Genomic DNA, 24,219 nt, shown 5'->3' on the forward strand with positions numbered 1-24,219 from the left:
ACACTCATTTATGAATACAAATCCCAATCTGAACTTACAATTTCCAAACTACACCCACCTGTTCAGTGCTAGACCAGGTAAAAGGATCAGGGGAGGTACCCTCTTTATTATAAAAACAGTCTGCAAGCATATTTCCAACAACAGAGCTTCTCAACAAATGACCATAGTGCCAAGTGCATATCTGTTTCTCTCAGACTGCATAACTACAACTTCCTTACTTTGGCAATTGCTCATTTAACCTCCTCCCACCTGACATCATAACATTTAAAACACTAATTTCACACTTTCTGGGACCCCAAGACACCCATGAAAATATAGTCATCTTGGGTGACTTCAACAATAATCTTTCAAAATCACAAAACATGTGACCTTATAACAGGTCTCAACTTTACTGAACAAGTGAAACACTTCAGTAGGCCAAACTCAGACTCTAGAAACCACAACTTACTATATCTATTCTAACCAAGTAGCTGACTATAATAAGTAACATTAACATTCCACCACTCTCCAACTAACATTCTACTTCAATCTATCAGTGGTCGCTTCCCAGTCACCTTCTCAATGAAAACATCCCTAAAAAGGCACCCCACAATTATTCACCTTCTACTCTTAGACTTAACATCACATTAAAAGGCCACACAGTGAACTATCCCATGTTCAGTAGCATAGCCTACTAGCAGGTCCTGATCCATCTTCTGTTGCTGTTTCTTTGACCAACTTGCTGATTGTGCTGCAAGGCAAATGTTACTATAAAGTCACTAGGTTTAGAAACACTTTTTATAAAATATTGTAAACAATGGAACTGAAATCTCTCTAAAAACATTGGCCTTGGAAAAGATGGAAAACTTCACCATCATAGGTTCATAGGTTCATACTAGGCTATCTGCCCGAGGGCATTTATAAGCCTAACCCATAGTTTTGTGGCTTATGCCACCCCTTTAGTTTGGAGAAACTATGCCCTTTATTTTCCCCCCATCCCCCATCCATTGGTCAAGATTCCTCTTGAACAAGGCCAGCGAGGTGCTCTGCCTCACATAGACCGGGATTTTGTTCCACAGCATAGGGAGTCTTTGGGTGATGAATCTATCCCTCCAGCACGTCCTATTAATAACCGTGTCGAGGTTTAAGTCTCCCGCCCTTGTGGCTCTGAGGGATCTAGATTTTTTGAGATGAAGCATGTTCATCAAATCTGGGTTTGACATGGCCTTGTATGTCAGGCATAGGTCACCTCTGAGCAAGCGGTAAGCAACTGAATATAACTGGAGTTCTTTCAGTCGGGCAGCATAAGACAGATTTTTGAGACCCTTTATCCTTTTGGTGAGGAACTTTGTGGCCTCTCCAGCTGCTGCAAGTGTCGGGTCAGATACATTCCGAATGGGGCATTGTACTCGATCATTGGTCTGATGAGTGATGAGTATAGGGAGACTATGACTTCCCTTGATCTAGATGTGAATCCCTTCATGATAAGGTGGGCAATGTAGAAGGTCTTCCTAACTACTTTAGCAATATGGGTGTCGAATGAAAGGCTACTGTCCACCTGGGTTCCCAGGTCCCTGATAACTTCTTCTGTGATCAGGGGATTGCCTCCTATATGGTAGCTAGGGGTGACCTTATTTTTCCCGAAGGGTATGACTATGCATTTCTTGGCATTTAACTTTAGGCCATGGCTCTGGCACCAGTTATCCATTTCTGTGAGACCCTTCTGAAGGATATCTGTGCCGGATGTGTTTTCAACTACGGTGCCCAGTTTGCAGTCATCTGCAAACTTTGTCAGCCATAACCCTCCTATGTTTGCTTGTACTTCAGAAAAGTAGATGCCAAACAAGAGTGGGCCCAGGACTGAGCCCTGTGGTACACCACTTGTGACAGGCTTTGAGTCTGACATGGCGCCAGCAACTCTGACCCTGTGGGTTCTGTCACTCAGCCAGTTTGCAATCCATCTTGTAATGTATGGGTTTACATTTAAGTTGATGAGTTTATCAATGATGCCCGAGTGGGGTATTGTATCGAAAGCCTTCGCCAGGTCTAGGTAGGCTGTATGGACTGCCTTTCCTTCGTCAGTGGCCTTGGTGACTGTTTCGAAAAAGTCAACCAAGTTTAAGAGGCATGATCTGCCTTTGACAAAGCCAAACTGGGTTGGATCCAAAGTCTGCAAATTCCCTATGTCTTTATTTAAGAGATCCATTATGATCCTCTCCATGGCTTTGCAGATAAGGCTTGTCAAGCTAATGGGACGGTAATTTCCAGGGTCGGTGGAGGCACCGCCTTTGTGGAGTGGGACCACAGTTGCTGCGCCACTCCTGGGTACATATCCGGAGGTGAGACTAAGATTAAACAGCTGTCCTAACTGTGGGTTTAATTCCTCGTTGAGTTCATGGAGCACACAGCCGGGGACACCATCAGGTCCCATGGATGCTGTGTTCTTTGCCTTGGAGAGAGCAGTTCTCACCTGGGCGTTAGAGATGTTTGGAGGGCTACAATCATTTGGTATAGATATCTCTCCTTTAGGGGGGGAGGAGGGGAGAAGTTTGCACTGAACCTGTCAGCCAGTATGTTGGCAATGTCTGTAGGATCAGTAATCTTCACATCATTTTGAACTAATTCTGAGCATATCTGGGAGTTTCCTCCTAGGTTTCTGACATAGCTGAAGAATGCCTTATGGTTGTCTTTAGAGTCCTTAGCTATTTTTTTCTCAAAATTAGCTTTGGATGATTTTATGAGAGCTCTTAGCTTTTTACTTATAGTGATCAGCGGTGTCTTACCTTTTAAGAATTTTGCTCTATCTTGTAGTAGCTTTCTCCTTTTGTTGTAGAGTTTGTTTATGGCTGGGGTCCACCAGACTGGACGCTTGCCTTTGGTACAAAGAGTCTTTGTTTTGCTTGGGATTGCCTGATCCATGCAGCCGTGCAGGTGCTGGTAGAAGGCATTTGTAGAAAAATGCTGTCAATTTATTCTTCTATAAAACCTAACAATGAAATTCACAAGACAACACACAGGGGAGTGTGCTGTCCACACCAAGACATGGCAGGCCATGGGCTCATGGTCCTAGGCATTCCCCTGGAGGACATGGTCCCAGCAGACAGCAGTCACCATCAGGTAGTAGCACTGCTTCTGAGTTTGGGCACTGAGGTGCCAGTGCAACTCCTGGCAGAACCAGTTCCCGTGTTCAGAGCCAGAGACTTTGAACTGTCAGCTCTACCACTCATGGTTCAAGCTATCCAACATACACGCACTCACACACCACTGTGAAATTCAGGTCACCTACAGACACACACAATACATTTCCATGGTCCATCTTGCCTGCTTCCCTTCCTGACTCACGCACATGCTGTCAACCTTTTAGGTCAGCCTAGGCCTCCTAACCCTCCACACAACACCCTGTGCAAGTGATGAAACCTGTGCCACATCCATGTCATCCTTGTCATCACTGCAGGGAAATGAAACTATTTATCTGATGCACAGGGTGACTATATAAATTGAAATGTACTTGTTTAATGCAGTGCTGTTTTGCCATGCCACATGTACTGGTTACTGACAGATACTGTATGCTGACATTTGTAATGAGTAAGCCACATACTTTTGTGTACCTTATGTCGTATGATATTGTAATGGCTGTATACTTACACAATGAAAGGTGTGTCATGGACCTGTTTATGTTTCTATTTCAGGAGTCTGTTGGCGACATCTATGGATACACAGCGGCAATAAATCCATAGATGTCATAGCACAGGATGGAATGTTAGCACAGAAGAAATATGTCTTCAGCAAGGTACAGCACTATAGGTGCATGACTCCATAAGTTCATATCTTTATAACAGGCTAACAAGGACATTGGCATAATTCAGCCTACTCATGCACCCCCTAATCTATGGTGTCACCAGGCTTTCAGGAACTAACACATCTATAAGCTGTGGTGATGGAGATGACCCATCCACAAAGTTCGTCTGTCTAGTACAAACATTTGTCTGACACCAATTATGATTGTCTTGTTCTGCATCCCATTGTGTAACTTGAACATGATGTGTGTCACAGCAGATGTGTGCTTCATATGCATGGGGGGGCATGTTACATATAGGGTGTAGTGTCTGTGTTACATACCTGCATCTCCAGCATGTACTATTTATACTACAGTGATGGTGTAAATATGTAGAACAGGTAAGACATGTGTTAGTCCTGTTTTGGATACATGGGAGGTACACAGTGGGATCTGACACCTCACTGTATGACAGTCACACACATCCCCTCCACAGAATTTAGGACACAGACTACACATGTACAGTCTTGACACGGACTGTATAGGACATGTTATCTACAATGTGTATTGGCTTACCATGAAACCTGTGTGACTGCTACAGTTGTAAGATATGCCTGTGTAGAGACATATCAAGGGTGCCATTGCACCCAATGATAGGTGTGATGAGTGCCAAATTCAGTATAACAATGATAGTCTGGGATTTACATGCCATACCTTTCTGTATAGGTTATACAAAATTGAATGAATCCCCACATCTTACCGACCAGTGAAAGTGAAAGGCTACATTACTCTCTGTGTCCATAACTCCATGAGTAATGGCTCAACTGTGTGTGGTGTGCAGACACTACTATATTTTCCAGGGGTGGATGACTTCCCAAAGGATAGTATTTTGCAGTCGTTGGCATTTACTATTTGTCAGTGACTCTGTCAATAACTGAATGTGTGTCTCAGGTCATCCTGGATAACTGTTGGGTCTGTGTAGGATTCAGTGTCAGCTCCTAATATGCAATCACCTACTAATGTAGTCAGTCAGAGATCACTAACCGTGGCTGTGACTGCAGAGAATGGAATGGCTAGAAGGTGTATGCCATTAATGATGTCTGGATGAAATCTACTGGTGACTGGTGTCATTGTAGGGTAGGTCTTCCAATACTATCTTCCCAGATTATGACTATCAGGCACTTGCCTATCCACCAGCTGACATACCACTCTGTAATTAACCTACACAGTTTCCAGCAAGGCCTGCTAGCTTAATATTGTCAAACACCTTGTCAGGTCATGGTAGGTGGAGTGAGTCATATTCTCATCATCCATTGCATTGTAACACTCAATGGGGTCCATCTGTTAGGGTAGATAGGCATGATCTAGCCTTGAGCAAAACAAACTGTGTTGGTCCAGTGTTAGTAGGTGTATGACAGTGTTACTATTTGTTTCCATGATAAATCTTTTCATGGCATTTCATATCACATTACTCAGAGGTCTGGGAACACTGCTTTGCACTGCATGCTAGTTGTCATTTGTCCAACTAAGTATTGCAGTTACTTCCAGCATGTTCCAAGAAGAGAGTCATCCAAGGTGTGTGTACAGAGTAGACAAACACATTAGGGAAGTGTAATATGCATGCCCTTTGAATGTAAGGTGCGGGTTTACACAGGTATTCTGCAGTTGGACATTACCTAAGCGGTGTACTGAAAGGACACAATTATCTTGTGAAGACTATGGAAAGCAGGGGAGTCCATGGAATTGTGGGTGCCTGACAACTATTAATGCTGGTCTCACCAAAAACACTCTCACATAGGATACCATGCTCCGATATGTTCATAGGTTCATAGGTTCATACTAGGCTATCTGCCCTAGGGCATTTATAAGCCTAGCCAGAATGTGTTTGGCTTTCGCCACCCATTTTAAATTTATTTTGCTATGCCCTTTTTCGAGGTTAGTATGCAGTGCCTCTGTCTAACAGTGACACAGAAGTGATACCCGGGGTAAACCTACGATCTCCCATCCACTCATCAAGATTCCTCTTGAAGAGAGTCAATGAGGGACTCTGCCTAACCTGGACTGGGATTTTATTCCAGAGTGAAGGGAGCCTCTGGGTTATGAATCTGTCCCTCCAGCATGTCCTATTTATTTCAGTGCTGAGGTTCAAGTCTCTCGAGTGCATAGCTCGATGGGATTTGGATTTTCTGAGGTGCAGCATGTCCATTAATTCCAGGTTGGACATGGCTTTATACGTCAGGCACAGATCGCCTCTGAACAGGCGGTATGCCACTGAGTAAAGCTGGAGTTTCTTTAACCGGGCAGCATATGGCATCTGTTTGAGCCCTTTGATTCTCTTGGTGAGGTACTTTTGGGGTCTTTCCAGTTGCTGCAGGTGTCTGGTAAGGTACATCCCAAAGGGGCATTGTACTCAATTATGGGCCTGATGAGGGATGAGTAAAGAGGCACGATGACCTCCGCTGATCTAGATGTGAATCCCTTCATGATTAGCTGGGCTATATAAAATGTTTTTCTAACCACTTTGGCCACGTGGTTGTCAAATGAGAGATTGCTATCAACTTGGGTCCCCAGGTCCTAATTACTTCTTCTGTACTTAATGGATTACCACCTATGTGGTAATTTGTGGGCACTTTGTTTTTGCCAAAGGGGTTGACTATACACTTTTTGGCATTTAGCTTGAGGCCATGGCTCTGGCACCAGTTGTCTGTTTCTATGAGGCCCTTTTGGAGGATGCTTGTGTCGGCTGGAGAGTCGATTATGGCACCCAGTTTGCAGTCATCTGCAAACTTGGTCAGCCACAGTCCTTCCGTGTTGGCCTGTACCTCCAAGAAATATATACCGAACAAGAGAGGTCCCAGGACTGAGCCTTGTGGGATACCACTTGTAACTGGTTTGGAGTCTGACATGGCTCCAGCAATTCTGACCATGTGGGTTCTGTCCTTGAGCCAGTTTGCAATCCATCTAGTGATATAGGGGTTTATATTTAAGCTGGTGAGCTTATCTATAATGCCAGTGGGGTATTGTATCGAAGGCTTTTGCGAGGTCCAGGTAGGCTGTGTGGACCACCTTCCCCTCGTCAATGGCCTTGGTGACTGTTTCAAAGAAATCAACCAGGTTTAAGAGGCAGGATCTGCCCTTAACAAAGCCGAACTGGGTAGGATCCAGTGTCTGTAGGTCCCCAATATCTTTATTTATGAGGTCCATGATGATCCTTTCCATAGCTTTGCAGACCAAGCTAGTCAGGCTTATGGGGCGATAGTTTCCAGGATCTGTTGAGGCACCACCTTTATGGAGAGGGACCACTGTTGCTGTACGCCACTCTTTGGGCACATATCCTGTAGTAAGGCTGAGATTGAACAGTAGTTTTGTGTTTGGGTTTAGCTCTTCTTGGAGTTCATGTAGGACACAGCCCGGGACACTGTCTGGTCCCATTGATGCTGTGTTTTTTGCTTTGGAGAGGAGATGTTTTCTGTCATCACACGCAAAATGTTACTATGAAGCTCATGATGAGAAGCAGGCCACAGCCTGTTTGTTCACCCACATAGCTGTCCTACATCATGAAAGGTTCTGTAGATATCACATACTCTTCTCCAGGTAGATGCCTTGATTAGCAACCTGGGCACTCAGTTGGCTTTTGCATGTATTATGCCTTCTGTTTCTGGGTTGGTGGTATGTCACTAAGGAACTGATAAGATGGTGGTTAGGAGTACTGCTGCTGTGTCACAATATAATATGCAATGTCTAGTGATATAGATGTCAAGGCTTGCTGAAACTAACAGCACAGTGGCGGTGATCCATTGTAGGTGACAATTTCACAGCAAGTCATGCATCCTGCCCTTCATCAAGATTAATGGTGGATATCTGCATGGCATGGCTATGAGGCCTACTGCAGTGGACTGGCCACCTTTGGCCAAGGTGTGTCCACCTGCCACATGTCCTAGGCATATCTTACTGTACAGCCATGTACCCAAAACACGTTTGTGTTCCTACATCATATCACACAACAACCAGTGAGCTGTCTGGTTGCTTGACAGGCATTGTATGCTTGCGAGGCCAACATAATGTCAGCAGAGTTGAACAAGTCCTCTATGTATTCATGAGCATCCACATCTTCACTGCAAGGAATGCCTACAAACACCGTATATCAGGCTGTCAACTCCAAGGGTTTGGCAGCATGACCCAAACTTTGCAGGACCTGCTGATGCAATGTGGAAAGTGTCCCCATCCCTGTACTCCTATGAAACACAAACACAATGTGTGACAGATGTGACTGCATTTCAAACTTTGTTTCTATTGTGTCTCCAACAGCAATCATTATATATATGGCAATGAGCATTTTGCCAACATGCACCGCTCAAATCCTGTACCACCTACACCCACATCACACACACCTGCATGTGTGAATGTCCTTACCAGACACATTCCCAAGCAACAGACACCTCAGAACATCCTGCCTCTGGAGAGCACAGTACACATAATACTGCATGCACCACTCTCTAACTGGTCAAACACCTGAGACAAAACACAAAATCACACCTTTTAGTCATAGGTGATTACATCGAGAGACACATTGATGTCTGTGTCAGCAGGCTACATATGGGAAATATCACAGTTACTTGTCTTTGGGTTGCCACAATACACCATACCACACATTGCCTCAAATCAAGGAATATCAGTTAACATAATGTTAACATCATAGTTCCTGGAGGTATATACGACTAGGGATATACATCACCGGACTGTATGAAGACACATGAATAAGCTTAGCCTATCTCTGTCTCTTTTGGGTATGCACATAGATTTCAGCTGCAGTTGATCCTCACCTAGGATGATGACTCCATACACATGGAAACTGATGGAAGTCAATAATTGCCTTAGCACGTGGTGTCAAGGTAAGGGGCACCACTACATGTCTGCCTGTGATGCCTTGCTCAACAGACATCAATGCTTCACCAGTGATGGTTTTAATCTCTTGCCTCTGAGATTTGGAGTACTGGCCAAGGCTGCTGACACCCCCATAATGCATTTTATATGCACTGTCTGGAGGGAAAACTTTGCAATGAGAATACCATATTTATACAATATCATGGTTATGCTGCTACATGCTGGAAATTGCAACACTGAACCCCACTCTGTGAAAGGTGTCCCCACTTTGGAACATGCAGACATGTGTACAGTCAAGGACATCTGGTTTAGGGCTGTGGACAGCACAACACCATACTAGACTACATGTCATTTCACATGTTTAGACCTCAAAATGACAGTGTGCAAGGTAATGCAGGTGGTGCATACGTACTCATTAAGAATAGATACACACCCAGACCTTGTGAAACACTGCGATTTTCTGGAAACACTGCAGGTGCCATTCACTACTGGAAGGGCACATAATCAAGCATTTGCTGGCTACAGGAGCAGCTTTATGAATCCAGGTGTCTGTTGTGTGTATTTGGATGTATGTGTGTCTATCAATATATATCATTGCACCATGGTTTGAGGTGCCATTATGTGACCACAAACTGTACTGCTTAGTTGTGCTGCAACTCACTTGCCTGAAGGCTAGTCCACATCTTTAACTACAATGCCCTGGAGCAGTGCAGTGACATCCCCACAAGGGGAACCAATGTTTTACATAATGTGTTTACCAATATGGGTGACCACTGCATCCCTCCAATGTGAGGTCCTCCCTGGTGGGATTTGAGCACAGATCAGTCTCATTAAAACTACCAGAACTAACCCCCCTCCCCCGCAGAAAATACAGACATATATTTCAACAAAGCAATTTATTACCTCCTGAGGGATGGTTTACATAGCTTGACTGCACCTCCCCCTTCAGATGGGACAGGCAAGTATGTAGAGCTCTACACCCATGCATTATGCAAGCAGCTTTACAACTGCATGGACTCCGCTGTACCTGACAGGAGGAACACAGTCTCATCATGGCACAGCAAACCTGCCTGGTGGACAACTACCATTAGCAGGTTGTACAATAAGAAGTGGACATTGCTCTGTGACATTTTGGGTAAGGGTGACCCCCTAAAATGGAGGCACAACCTCCTCAGCTAAAACAAAGCACATAGTGTTGTTGTGACATCGTGTAGACACAGTAAGTGACACAATTAGCCAGCCACACAAAGCAGAACCACAACACATAGTGTAGTTACATGTGTAGCCTCAAATGACAAGCTCAGATTGCTGGTGAACTTGTACATAATGATGCCACATATAGGTGACCTGTAGTCCCACAAGTTCTGTGTCATCTTCACTCCCCTGTTCCCACCACGTGTGCCACATGACATTCCTACAACCTGACCCATAACTTCCAAATCTACCAAGCAGGTCATAACTGGCCTCTCTATGGGGGATACGCAGCATCTATTGGACGTGCTAACATCTCAGGCTGCATCCTACATGGGATCTGACAAGGATTACTAACACCATTGGGAACACATTTTAATCATTTACAGTACTTACAACACATGCCATGGCTTGAGTCTGATATTACAATCGCAGCTGGTAGTCTTAAGATAGATGACATAATCAGGCCTTGTAGAAGAGGTCAGTTTGGAAGCCAGCAGCAAAATGTGCAGAACCATTGCAGCTTGATAGCTAATGAGGGATTCCCATTTGTTTTACAGGGGGATACACACACACACACACACACACACACACACACACACACACACACACACACACACACACACACACACACACACACACACACACACACACACACACACACACACACCAAGTAGCCTGGAGTGAGATTAGAACCTCTACATATCTAGTCTTACATACTATAGATCACAATACTTATTGCACACACCACAGCTTGAGTCTGATATAAAAATGGCTGCTGGTAGTCTTAAGGTAGATGACATCATCAGGCCTTGTAGAAGAGGGCAGTTTGGAAGCCAGCAGCAACTTACAAGGCCAAAAAGTGCAGAATTTTTGCAGTTTAATAGCCAATGAGGGATTCCCAGTTGTTTGGTAGGGGGATACACATGCACAAACACACACCAAGTGGCCTGTTGTGAGATTAGAATCCCTACCTATCTAATCTTACACACTATAGATCACAGTACTTATGGCACGCATCATGGCTGTCTGTTTTATATATGATTGCCAGCAAACTACTTGTGGATTAAACAAACTAGGATTGTGTTGAACAGCATCTGTGGCCTGTAGAGTGATATTGTGTCATACTGTTATTTGCATCTAGTATTCTAGCAGTGAGATAACTGTTATTTATCTTAGCTATGTATCTACAGTTACCAGTATGGCCATATGTGGCTGTTTGCACTTGGCTGGGCAAGTCTGTGGGCAGGAACAATGTGCCCTGTTCATGTGTGCATAGACAACATTATACATTACACCACCTGCTTACATGTTGTTGTATGTGTGGTGACATCCATCAGCCACAGGGGACTGTAGGTAAGTGCATTATGTACTGTTGAGCCCTTACTTTGGATTCTTTGAGCAAAATTATAGATGTGTGATAGAGCACCTTTACTCATCATTATTAGGGTATATAGGACACTACAGACATTCACACACATATTTATGCATATAGCAGGGATGCATATATAAATATAGTTGTGTGTATGTATGATATGTATTGTGTAGATATATGGGGAGAGACTGAGATGTATGTATGTATGTATATATATATATATATATATATATATAGAGAGAGGTATATATCTGTTTGTAAATACATACAGATAGATATATTATCTATGTGAGAGACAGTAACAGATGTATATGTATGTATGTATGTGTATATATATATATATATATATATATATATATATATATATATATATATACACACATGTATGTATGTATATACATATCTACACATAACAGGTCATTTTTGATTAAGGGATAACAGAACTGAGCTCAGTTTAGCTAAGTGTATGAGCATGCCCAGTGGGACTGTCAGTACTTATAAAGTGACTCCAGGCTACACCTACCTGTACATTGGTTCAGGATTTTGTGTGTACAGACAATGACATCTGTCCCTGTTTTTGCAGTACTGCACTTCACTCAAATTGTCCATGGCATTCTCCAGCTGCCTGATATAATAAATATGTGACAGAGCTTCATAATGTTACCACCACACACAGGCTGACAGTCTGTAAAAACACCAACATAAAAATACCTCACATTCAAAAAATGTGGATACTTCCAGATTTGGACCATCACAAGTGCTAATTTCCCTAGTCCACTGAGCCAAACAAGCTGCCAGACAGAGATGAGTCATTCATCACACAATCAACAGCATACATATGTAAGTTGTTATTCCTGCATTAAGTGAAACATACATTGTATGATTGATTTCTATGTTACTGCCCTGAGATTGCCTGGACTGCTAATATACCATTGATGAGTTAGTGTTAAAGCAGTTATATGGGAACAATGCTGTGTTGGGGGTGGGCAAACAATACTACATATTCTGCTGGGCTACACAGTAGTCCAAATATCATGTGACCCCACTTTTTAACATTTCCCTTGACTGATGTAGTGAATATTCCAACCATAAGGCCTAGTGAATATTACTGAATACATACTAGTGGACTATGTATCTTTAGTCCCATGTGGATGTTGTTTCTATCCAAATAGCCCACTATATTTACTTGCATAAATGCAGCAGATCCATACATACAATACCATATCCTAGTAATCCTTACAAGTACTGTGTAGGTTAGAGACTTACCTTGCGAATGCAGCAGTTGACAAAACTGTAGTTCAGGGCTGACTCTGTCTGATGCAAGCAGTACATAGCCAATACATGGATAGGTACAGGATGTGTGGGTTGCCTGGCATCAGGTTTAATATATGTATGTGAGTAGGAGTAAGCTGTCAGTCCCTAGGTTCCTAGTTTATCAGTGAATGTGCTATGCATTGTCTCTTAGCCAACGCCAGGGCATAGTGAGCATGCCTATGTCTGCCTACAGGGACATCAGCAGTAGTTTCCTTCTCAGAGTCCTCCTGTGACTGTGGCTGTAGTGATCTTGGCACTGGTGTGTGGCTGTGTATCCCTTCCTTTTGCTGATCTTGCTGTAGCTGTTTCCACAGGATCATACTCTGTAGCATAGCACATACTGCGAACATATGTGCATGTGTGGCTGGAGAGTATTGCAGGGCTCCACCAGATATATTGAGGCACTGGAACTGTGACTTCAGAAGCCCAAACACATACTCTATGATGTTACTAGTTTGTGCTTGTGCCTCATTATGGCATTCCTCCGTGGGTGTCAGTGCATTTCTGATGGTTGCCATAATCCACGGCTCCAGTGCATAGCTAGCATCCCCCAGTAAATGGCCATGTGGAATGTCCCCCAAGCAAACATCTGGTACAGCTGTGATGCATGCCAGATATGGGAGTTGTGATAACTGCCAGCACACACATTCATGATAATCCCCTGGGCACTGCACATGACCTGGTAGTTGATGGCATGGTTCCCTTGTGGTTGACATAGATTCTACCCTCCTCAACAGGTGGTGCCTTGATGTGGACATGAGTCCAATCTATGGCACCCAGTACTTCAGGGTAGTGTGCTACATGGTAGAAGTGTTGCATATTGCTGTCCCTAGCCTCAGTGGTGAGGGGAAAAGAAATGTGCTCACTGGCATGTGGTAGCATGGAATCCAGTAACTGGTGGAGTACCCTGGATGGAGATGCCTGTGGGACCCCAATCATGTCCACAGTTGGTCTTTGGAAAGTAAGTGTAGCTAGTATCCTAAGGGCTACATATACCTTTGTTTCCACTGGGATGGGTTCCCCTCTGTTGGCTCTGGGTCAGAGTTGAGGGCAGCTGAGCTCAGTGAGTTTTTGTAGTATGTCCCTGTCCACCCAGTAGCACTCTACAATCTCCAGCTGATGTAGCTCCTGGAAAGTTACCCTGGACCTGAACACTCTTCTCCTTCTCTGTCTAGGCCTATTGTCAGCAGCTGCAGCATGGACTTCAACATCTAGCACATACAGATGTAGCAGGCCTACAACTGTCCCTAGCATTATCTTTGTTAAAATTTCCAAGTCTGTACTCCAATGGGCCAGAATATTGGGGAAAAATCAGAATGTAGGATGTATGCATACTTTATACAGTTCTGCTGTAGGCACAGAATGTGTGATTGGCTAACTATGATGCATTCTACCTGCCTACAACATAATTAACATAATCTAATGGCCCTATTTCAGTGCGCAACTCCGTGCATAGCGCCGCAGCGCAGAACAAAGCTTAAACAAGGGTCAATACTAATTGGATAGATCCAGTTTTCAGATATGCTCAGTAAAGTGGCATGCCGTGCAAACACACATAACAAAGCTTAAAAGAGCTTAGAAGTCAGTGGATCCCCCCACTATTTTCAGCTACATCTTATGTAAACATCAACATGGGTCTAAGCCTACATGAAGGGGATATACGGACATGATTACTCCTTTCTGCTATTCAGTAACTCCACCTTATTTGCATACATATTTGTGCTCACAGCCTGGAAACTAAATGCTTCATAGCCCTACCATGTTAGCAACAGCACCAATGCACCATTGTGGGGACCCCACACAAGGTCCTGTAATACGTTTCTGTCACATAATATTATTTTTTTTCAATTTTTTTTCTATAAAGCATGGTTGCACAACTGCGGTGCACAGTGCAAACATTCCAAGATTATTTAAAAAATTAATTTAACTTCTTTTGTTTACGTTTTCTGACATACAGGATGATAGTTTCGCTTATATGTGTATGTGGTATTACATTTTCAGGGGACGTCTGTCCATATAGCTACATTTTTCCACCCTCATTTGTCTGCCTACACTGCTGTATGCGGAAGTTTTCCGTGTACACTAGGGACACTGACATGGGGTCTGAACAGATGCTTATCTGCTTGTTGGATCACTCTACCTGTCTCATTTGCATGAGATTCACCTGCTTATGAGTCAATTTCCATGCCACGGAAGTTTCCGTGTATGCTCATGTGTGAGCTATGCTCAGCAATGCTTACTGAATCTCAAAATGTTCTTGTCTATGTAAGCAACACGGTGGGATGCCTACATGAAAAAAATGTGTAGGCTTTATTACCCCCCCCCCCCATAATCTAATATATTACCAGCTAGCCTAATACTTCCAAACTTACAAAAGCATGTTACACCATCAACTTGACTTTTGGTTAGGGAGAAGCACAATGGCTGCCTTCTTTATACCTACAGATGACAGCCTTTAAAACAGAGACAAGGGTAGTCTAATTGGACTAATTTTTATTGACTTAGCAAAAACATTTTTACACTGTTGATCACCCACTTCTTTTTAAGTCACTCATTGCTAACTGTCACTAACCTGCAAATTAGTCAGTGGTTTCAAGACTTTCTAATGGATACTTAAAAGTTCAAATTGTCTCAAACTCTTCACTTGCTACCCAAGAGGGTGCCATAGGATTCCATTCTGTTTGCATACTATTCTCCCTATTTGTCAGCCAACTTTCATTAGACCATCATGTGTTACACATCAGTCGCTGTACTGAATGTTATTTCTAGATCAGGCCCTTCCCCTGAAGTAAGATATTTTAAATGTTAGTAACTGACTAAAAACACACATACTCAAAACAAATATAAAGATAATAAGCAATGCTAACTGAAACCCCACAAACGTTGGCCAACTGGGCCATCACCCGCAAAAACAAACAAACTTCAGAAACATTTCAGAGTTATAGATATCTTGGCATTCAGCTAGAACAAACACTTTATTTTCAATATCACATACATGTCACATAATCCAGAGTCAACACACTCCTCTTCTGGGCAAGGAAGATTTCCCACTTCTTATCTCCTGCAGAGAGAAAGCAACCATTGATAAAGGTGTCTTACTCCCTCAACTGGAGTATGGTTTGCCAGTCATTGCCTCAACCTCACAGAATATCCCTACTGCACTTCAGACTGCATCAAACAATATATGTAGGTGGGTCTATATTACCTCATCGAAGATTCACTTCAGCAAACCTGACTTCAGAGACCCCAAACCAGCAAACTTCACTTCTGCGAATGTTTACATCGAAAAAAGATTTCAGCAGGTAAGGAAAGCACTTGGCCAACACCACAATGGAACACACACAGCAGAATGCCAAACTCACCCAAGTAGGGGGGGCTGTTTCCCCCTAATTCCCCAATGTGGGGGGCTGTGATCCCACTCTCAACTATACATAGCAACTCCTAGATCCCACTACAGTGGGGAAAAGGGTAAAGTTGTGCTGTTGCCCAACTGCTTCCTTTCCCTACTTAAATCTTTTGCTGATGTGAACGTTCACGGAAGTGAAGTTCGGTGGTTTGGAGTTGATGAAGTCAGGTTCACTAAAGTGAATCTTTGATGAACTGATAGATCCATGTAGGTTTATAACCCCCTCACCAAGAGGAGAACATCATTGCACCACTCTCAGTAAAGCCAAATGGTTACTTTCTGCTCAACCTTCTCCTGGGAACTCATTCAGCTTTATCAACACAGAGAGTTTTCTCTTCTTTGATAAGAGGCTTGCAGAAAGAGCCCTAACACAATATACAGTATGTTCTCTTTATGCAGCTACTGCTAATGTACAAACTCCTCACTCTAAAGTACACTGAACATGCATTTCATCCTAGCCCCTAAAATATGGGAAGCTGTTCCACAACAGGTAAAATCCAATTTAGTTTTCAAAATGTTCTGTCATGACCTAAAAATTACCCCCACAAATGAGGAAATTGTAACTGCTTCAAAAATGGATAAGTCACCTGAAATGAAATGAACTCCCTCCTCAAAGGCATAAGTAACTCTCTAGTCACTACATTTGTCAGTTTGCACTGTTGAATGAAAGAAATTATTTTAGTGTTTGTGCAATTCAAAGGTTTTGCCATCTCTGTTATTTTCTCTTTGATGAACCTGAAAAAGGTCCATTGGGATCAGCTTTTTGCAAATACAGAATAAAATAAATAAATAAATAAATACAATGTCCATGGACATTAGTGGACAAGACTGGTGTTGCTCTATTCTATTTTCATATAACCGCCCCAGCCTGAAGGAATACCAGTATTAGAAATGAAAAAACAAATACCTGACATAAACCTGGACTTGAAAATAAGCTCTCAGAATACCCCCATCTGTCAGATATTAATTCAAATCCCACTAAAGGATTTTGCATGGTTGCTTGATTCAAATTTTAGAAAATGAAAAGTAACCCCTTGAACAGTGGCAGCATTTTCCTATTTATTCTACACACCACCTCCTCTGTCTAACGTGTTCTGAGATATGTAATTTAGATATTTAAGCCATTTTATTAGCAAAAAAAGTACTCAGCAAATGCATGCCATCATATAAATTACATCACTACTTTTGTAACTCATGAGTTGTCTGATATTATTTATCCTGGTAACATTCATTGATGTGGACATTTTAGGTAATTTAAAAAGTCCACCCAGCAAGGCCAAAACACTGTCCCTTCATATACATTACAAGTTACCTCTTTTCTTGCAAGTGAGTTGAAATAGCTCAGTTGTGGGAGAACAGTAGACTGAAGATCTAAAGGTTACTGGTCCTGACCTGGGATTTGGCAGGGAAACATTTGAGTTTCCATGGTATCATCATCATCATCATCTTTCGGCTGTTCCAGTTAGGGGTCACCACAGCAGATCATCTGTTTCCATTTCTTCCTGTCCTCTGCATCTTGCTCTGTCACACCAACCACCTGCATGTCCTCTCTCAACACATCCATAAACCTTATCTTAGGCCTTTCTCTTTTCCGGTTACCTGGTAGCTTCATCCTTAGCATCTTTTTCCCAATATACTCTGCATCCCTCCTCAGCACATGTCCAAACCAACGTAATCTTGCCTCTCTGGCTTTGTCTTCAAACCTTCCAAAATGGGCTGACCCTCTAATATACTTATTCCTAATCCTGTCCACCCTCATCACACCCAGTGCAAATCTTAACATCTTTAACTCTGCCACATCCAGCTCTAACTCCTGCCTTTTTGTCAATGCTACTGTCTCCAAACCATATAGCATAGCTGGTCTCACTACCCTCTTGTAGACCTTCCCTTTCACTCTTACTGGTACTTGTCTGTCACAAATCACTCCTGACACTCTTCTTCACCCACTCTATTCTGCCTGTACTCTCTTCTTCACCTCTCTTCCACACTCACCATTACTCTGAACTATTCATGCCAAGTATTTAAACTCATCCACCTTCGCCACCTCCACTCCTTGCATCCTCACAATTCCTCTATCCTCCCTCTCATTCACACACATATATTCTGTCTTAATCCTGCTGACCTGCATTCCTCTTCTCCCTAGAGCATATCTCCATCTCTCCAGGGTCTCCTCCACCCGTTCCCTACTCTCACTACAGATCACAATGTCATCCGCAAACATCATAGTCCACGGGGACTCCTGTCTGATCTTGTGTGTCAACTTGTCCATCACCATTGCAAATAAGAAAGGGCTCAGAGCTGATCCTTGATGTAATCCCACCTCCACCTTAAACGCATCCATTACTCCCACTGCAGACCTCACCACTGTCACATTACCCTCGTACATAATCTGTACCACTCTTACATACTTCTCTAACATTCCCGACTTCCTCATACAATACCACAACTCCTCTCTAGGCACCCTGTCATATGCTTTCTCTAAGTCTACAAAAACACAATGCAACTTCTTCTGACCTTCTTTGTACTTCTCCATGGTATAATGGTAGTGTTTGCAGAGTCTGCCCTTGAATTCTGCTTTGCCCCTTTAACCAGTCACTGACTACAACATGCTCTTTGGTTTGTAAATAAAAAAATACTGCTTAGCTAGAAAGGCCCTAAAGGTAACTTACTAAGAAAATCAAAGGCCTTAAATCTTTCAACTATCTTGATAGATTAGCACAGCCCTCATTATACTCACTAGCGTACATGCTGTTCCAAGGTGACCTGTGTCTTGCTTTCTAAGTTATAAAAGACCCAGTCCTATTTAACCTTCTCTTTCTTTGCAAAATCAGTTGCTCTACAGTCACCCAAACTAGAAAGTTAAATCTACACCAACAAATAAACAAAACTCATGGAAAAGGCAAATTCCCAGCCTATGAAATACGTTACAACTACAGGGCAAACAGAGAAGAACTTTGACTACCTTTGAGGCTACTCTGGATGAGTGTATAGTTATATACAAATTAACACCAGGACTATGTACAAACCTGCTCAGTTTGTGGTACTAACATTATCATGTGCTTGACAAGGGAGGCACATACTTTTAGATGTTTCTACTTAAAGGTGTATATGACTAGGTGTCATATGGTCCTTCTGATCACTTGTATAGATTTATTCCTGTGTTATTGAGGTGAACTTCCTGCTCACCACCCTCCCCATCTTTTGTAATAACTGTGTACCTAAGCAGTATAAATCTGTTTTTTTTTTTCTTTACAAGCATCCAGTTACCAGTGCACTTGAGGAACTGAAACTTTAAGGTTTTACTGCACACATCTTGGCTACTGCAATTTGTCATCAGAATGCAAAATTTGATTTCTTTACTTTTTTCAAGACCCTATACTTCAACCACATAATAACCCAAAAGATGGGTTTCTTTAGAAAAGGTAGCTGCTGAGCTGATCTTTAGTCTATATGAATTTGCTCCATTTAACAGTAGCAGTACATCTGATATGAAGCAATGATTTTGCAAGAAACTACTTACCCATTTTCTGGCATCTTTGCAATAGCATTCACGAGTCATGCAAGCTTCTTTGCTAATTAACTGCCTTTCAAAATCAAACCAACTGAAATACAAATTTATGCTTCCCACCCTGGTAATATTCAGTACTTGGCACCTGTTTTAATATGTGTTAAACATTCTGTTTATGCAACACTGCAATGGTTACATGTCCCTTCTTTCAAATAACAATACACTTTCTAACTTCACTCCTTGGCTGTTGTATTTTCAACAATTATACTGTTCTGATACAAATAATCACTGAAAAGTTGAAACGTGATCTTAGTGCTCTACTAGCAATAATAGAAAATACTTTTCCATTTTTTTTTTATTGCATAAGGACTTGCTTGTGGAAACAGGCATGAAGAATGAGTACCCCACTAGGCCAGTTTTCTTCTTCTTCCTCAGTAACCATTGTACAACCATTTGTAATCTAGCTTATTTATTTCAGTAAGTAGTTTGAAATCCATTTGTCTTTTAGACTCTGGCATCTCTGCTGGCTCCTTACCTAACCATGCCTCTCAGCACTCATCATTAAAACAATTGTGCTGACAAAAGATTGGAAAGAGCAGCACTTTCTTATTTTTCAGAAATGAAGGTACACAAATACTAGATCACATGAGGAATTCTGTATAAGTTTAATTCAATCATTTAATAATTTATACACCCTTAAATGGATCTACCTTTATGAATAAAATCAGTAAATCTAGAAGGAACACAACTAAATATAAGGTCAGTAAATCATAGTGCTATGCCTAACTCATAGTAGGTGCGAGGTATGGCCCCAAATGTGCAATGCATTTCCTTTTTGCCCTGGACTTTGATGATGGTAACTGCCCTGCTGTTACTCCCATTCATTTCTATCAAACGACTGTCCAGACTTTCACAAGCAATCAGACAACTTTTACTTTGATACCACCACTTGCTTTTGCATGTAACTGGGCATTTCTATTTTTTTTTATCCTGGATTTACTCATGACAGGTACACTGAAGCCACTCACAACTACAAATGGTGCTTATATCTCCGTAGACATATTCTGGTGCTGTTTTACTGGTAATCACTCCTAGCACCCACCCTCCAAGTTCCTCATCTTCCTTCCATTTACATTTTGCCTCAGCTGCTCACTGTTCATTCTGTTGTTCATATTATCTCATTAATACAAATCACTTTGCTGACATCCTGGTTTAAGTAATATTTTGCTACTGTGCTCATAGCGTTTTTTAAAACAATCCTAAACTGGGTGTTGCATTCAAACCACAATGAAGACTATTTTGTGACCTAGTCTAAATCTTTATGGACATATGAATAAGTAAGTGGATGTGGGTATGCGATCTATAAAATCTACTAAAGGCATCAAGTAGCCCATACATGACTCTCTCCCTACTTTCCTCTGCAGCCTTTTACATTTGTTACATTTTTTTGGACAACTCTCATCAATTCTTATTCCATAATCCTCTGTGGCAAGTTATTCAACAACCTGATGAATGTTTGCATGAAAGTGCTCTTCTTTACATTCATCTTTACTTTGCTATACTTGATTATATATAATTTACCAGGTCTCTCAATCAGCATTTAGATGCTAGTATTGCATTTACATTCTGAACTAAACTGCTTTAGCATTCTGTGTGTGACATAAACATTAACAGCTGCTTACTACAAATGCAGCAAGCAGTGTGCTACAGTTTAAAAAGATGTAATAAATGTTTTTAGAAAGTCCTGTCCCAGGACTGCAGAACTGTAGTGTTTCAGTGCTGTATGTGGATTGTAACAGCTGCAGTTTAAAAGGAAACAAGTTATTTTTTCCAAGTCAGGACTTCAGAATTGAAGCACTTTAACACTCTATTTATGATCTGTAGCAGCTGTTTGCTACAATTTAAAGGGCAAGAAGAGTTTTTTTTAATCTTATTAATGCAGAACTGAAGTAATTTAGTACTCTGAGGATACTTTTTTTTTGCTCCTCAACTAGAGTTCAGGGGGGATGGAAACCAGGTTTGGGAGTGGCACTGGGTGCCAGAATAGTTAGCTACACCTCTGATATATGGGATGAAAAAAATGTGTGCATACATTTATATATGTGTGTATATGTGTGTACATTTCATGCATGCATGTGAAAGTACTAAATATTTGAATATGCAACTGGTGAGGACTCAAATTGTTGAAACTAACTCATCAAGCTCCAACCAATCAAAATATATTAGAAATATAAACATACAAGTTCCATGAAGGGAGGAATATCTAAATATACTAAATCTGGGATCATACAGCAGTCCGTAAAAAGGCAAACTTTCTATCACTGCTGAACCTGGATCCTTTCAACTTAACACTACGATCACTTGAACACTCAAATCATTTATGATACAGACAAATCACCTCAATCCCTTGTACAAGCAATGAAGTTAATGTCATCCGATATTTACAATACATTGATCTCATAAAATAAATGTAAATTAACCTCATCACTATACTAAGGATGTTGTGAGATTTTTAAAAATCAAAATAATCCTTTCTGAATATGTTCAAAACAAGCATTTTAAGTAAATGAAACTTTTCCATTATATGAATCATTTGTAACTCTAGCAGAGTAACTGGCTGATTTCTTCAGTGGTTTACACATTTGATGACCCTCTTTATTTAGAGATATAACTTCAGAATTCTGTCTTTACAAATCTTGATCATCACAATTCTCGCAATCTCTATTTTCTTGTAACATGAATGTTTGTGATGGTTCTGCTTGCTCTTCTTCCTGAAACTTTCATGTTGACATACTTCCCTTATATAAATGTATGTGATTTTTTTTCTATACAACTTTCTCTCTTTACAAGAGCAACAAAGGATATGCTGCCAAAAACTTTCGCTTCAGTCTCCAGACTTTTCCATACCTTTTGTGTTGTTACTCTTTACCAAACTTATACATCTAGTAGTCTTTTGCAGTCTCTTTTACATTAACCTTTCTGTCTCTTAATTTCTCTCCTGTATTAATTTTCCTTTTGGTTGCTTTTCATGGATCAATAATGTAGTTGAAGTAGGTAATCTGCTTTCCACTTCCTGCTTGTTAAAAACTGAACTGTGAGAGACTGAGTTCCTCCAAATGAGTGTTCATTACATTCTAAAAATGTAAGATTATACTCTGCAAAGCTTTTGGTACAGCAATTTCATTACATTTTGCTCTTATTTAATTTGAAATTATGCTATCTCAGTTAAGTCACTATCAGTCTTCTTATGTCTAATTTCACAGATAATCAATTATCAGTTATTTTGAGGATTCCAAGATGGTGGATGTCCAGTGAGCACCTTTTCCACATGGCTCCTGATAATGGCCTTAAAAAACATACTTAATGCCAACTTCTAGTTGCTAAATTTAAATAACAGTATATAAGAACTACAAATGTATCTGACATTTGTGGAAAAAAGGAATTTCTACTTATCTATCTACTAAATCTTCCCAAAGGAAATACAAAGCAACTCAGGAGCTCTCCAACACATATATTTGGGTCTGCTACATCACTGGGGAAAGGGATTAATCTTTAACTCATCAAAATTTCCAAAGAATCAGAAGGGATGGATATGAAAACCACAGAAACTAAACTATCAGCTATTGCCTCACTGGAAAAATAAACCATGGCCAAAACTAAAAAAATAACCAAGCAATAGCAAGAAAGTATTAAACCAAATATGAAATCAAAGTTGGATCTCAGTTTAAACATGGACAAACTAAAAGTTGCTCTCTTGCCACTTCAAACAGCTATTCAGAACTTTTCAGAACAGTTATCCATCTTTGGGAACATGTTAAACCAAATAGTCAGATGTCTTGATCAAACTGAAGCCAAAGCACAAGCAAATGAGATCCAGATTGAAAAACTGCAAAGTGACCTAAATGCTGACAATATAATAATCTCAAAAATCCAGCAACAACTGTTAGAGTTTGAAGCCAGAAGTAGATGCAATAACATTCTAATAAGAGGTTACCTGAAAAATATGAACAGATGCAATTGATTCCTGTGATTAAACACATATTTGGATCCCTACTACAGAATGATGACTTTGTAGCTAAGATAATAATTGAATGAGTCCATCAATCATTTCGTAGGAAACAAGACTCTGATGAACCTAGGCAAGTGTATGTTAAACTCTTGAATTTCCAAGACACTCAAAAAGTATCGCTAGCAGCCAAATCGCAAAGGCTGGTCTGGAATGGTCACAAAATCAAACTAGTACAAGATCTTCCTCTTTAAATAAAACAGAAAAGACAATGTTTGTCCCCCTACTGTGCTGATTTAATTAAACACAAAATCAGATTACAAATTAAATTTCCCAACACTTTAATATTTCAGCACGAGTGTAAATATACATCGGACTCACCTAAGGATGCAAAAGCTGCGTTGTTGCAGGCTTTCGGTGAATCTCCTGATTCTTGATTCTTTGTTATCACTTTAGTTTTGTCTTTTCTTCCTCTTTGGGAATTATTTTGTATTTCTCATTGAATGAAGGTTGCTGTTCCTTTGGTGTTTTAATTAAACCAGAAATTCCCCCTCAGTCCTAAAGTGATGAACTGGGTATGATTTGTGTGGCATTTATTACAACATAGGCAGATTTAAAGGTGACTCCTTCCTTTTTCTTCACTGAGAGCAACTGTACCTTTTTCAACAAAAGAAAAGACTCATGAGACTGTGGATGTATTCCAAATGGCCCAAGAGGTACAATAAACAGTTGTGTCTTTTTAAGCTCAGTGATCTTCTAAAACTTCACCTTAATCTATGTA

This window comes from Protopterus annectens, chromosome 7.part0, assembly GCF_019279795.1.
Source record: "Protopterus annectens isolate FY-2018-M chromosome 7.part0, PAN1.0, whole genome shotgun sequence".
Lineage (NCBI taxonomy): Eukaryota > Metazoa > Chordata > Ceratodontiformes > Protopteridae > Protopterus > Protopterus annectens.